The following is a 1979-nucleotide window of genomic DNA, read 5'->3' as shown; positions in this document are numbered from 1 at the left end:
TACCACCCACTTTCAAAACAAAATGGTAAATTCTCCTTCTACAACACATGGCCAGTTTGGCCACCCAGGCGTGGAATGGCCTGACCCCCTCCTTCAAAAACCGCAGATCACTTACTGACACTGTACATCTTTTAAAAAAGGCCTAAAGATCCACCTTTCAGCAGGCCCAAGGGAGAGGAAATGATCCTTCCCCCACACATGTACTGTACAGAGAAGTGGTGCATTTATATTAGGATGGCAAAATGAAAAACATTGTGGCATCATTTTGGCAGTATTAATCGTATATCGAGAAACTATCGTACAATTATACTGATTTATACATCTGGCAACAGTCTGTCATGTTTTCTCCTCCTGTTGGTTTTAACCTGAACTACACACTGCATCAGCCTAGGCATCCCTAGTGGTCTCTAAGATAGTACAGGCATTATATGGGAAAAAAGGGGTCAACCTCCAACTAATTGCAAAAAAACCAAACTCAGCTGATTTTGTATCTTACATATGTCCTGAATAACATACAAAAAGTTGCCTGGAATTGTCTGAGGGGAAAGTGTTGAAAATGACCTGTACAGTATGGCCACCATAGACATCCAATATAAGGCAAATAATTTCAAATTTTCCTTTTGCTTTAAGTAGCATGTGACATGTCAAACTAGGGTGTTTTCACGATGCTGAATCCATTCCAAGCATTAGTTTTGCATAAAAACACTCCTTGGGCTAATAACGGCCATAGCCGTCATCACAAATGTGATGAGGTCAGCACATTTGGGCAAGTGGCTATGGCAAGTGGCTGAACCAACCGGTGGAAAAGGGGCCTAAGTGGTTAAATGTCCTAAATGAAAGTGCTCTTGTCCCTGTATAGTGTATACTTTCAGAGAAGTCCTTCTCGGGTTGGATCTCTTACACAACACTGTAAAAAAACAAAAAACTATCCAAGATCCAAGATAGACAAAGGAGGGGACAGATTTGGTATTCATTTCTTCTCATTTAGCTTCCAGTGGCGTTTGGTTCCAGGCTTCATTCTGTGCCACATGATGTGTGTGTGTGTGTGTGTGTGTGTGTGTGTGTGTGTGTGTGTGTGTGTGTGTGTGTGTGTGTGTGTGTGTGTGTGTGTGTGTGTGTGTGTGTGTGTGTGTGTGTGTGTGTGTGTGTGTGTGTGTGTGTTTCTTCAACAGCTTCTTCTGACGTTGACAGTCTTTGTATTGAGTTTGTGCTTAAAATGTACTGTAAATTCTACAAACTGTTAATAAATATTTCAATCAATCAATCAATCAGCAACAACTGGCTGCCAGGCTGCGGGCCAATGCGGTTATGGCGCGATGTACACTGAATGGAAAGTGCACGCGCGTGCCTGTGTGTGTATACTTACTTATATATCTCCACAAGTATAATTGAATTTGAGAGGACAATGTGAGGACAATTCTCCTGGTCGTCACACAATGGTTGTTTATATGGTAAACAAATTTACACACTGTACCTTTATTTTGTGCGATTAAATGAATTAAATTATGCCAAATCATGCAATATATTTGCATTTCACAGAGAAAGCAAATATTCCGTGGCGATGTACTTTTTTCAGTTCTTCACTGCCAATATAAGCAAGTGTCATGCACAGGGCCTTTGTCATGTTGCCCAACTCTCAGAGATGGTTTACCAAATCGTACTGAACGAGCGTTGCATGTTTTAATGAAAACAAACCAAACGTCAAACCAAACATCCCATATAACCAGCTACCTCATCATATGTCCCTGAACTTAGCTGGCACCACAATCTGCAAAATGGGTTTCTCCAGCCCATTCTCGCCCTGTACAGTAGGCCTACACCCCACTTACGCACAAGAAGAACTTCATTTTTCACAAAATAGCCCTTTGTAGCAATTTCCATGTCTTCTGCAGGAGACACAGTCAAACAGAGCCTTCAAGGAGGGATCCGACCTTTGTTCTTGTTACTTATTTATATCAATATTCATTTTCCCTTAAAAA

Source organism: Protomyctophum parallelum (assembly GCF_964188405.1).
Source record: "Protomyctophum parallelum genome assembly, chromosome: 1".
NCBI classification, from domain to species: Eukaryota; Metazoa; Chordata; class Actinopteri; order Myctophiformes; family Myctophidae; genus Protomyctophum; species Protomyctophum parallelum.
This window is presented reverse-complemented; position numbering follows the sequence as displayed.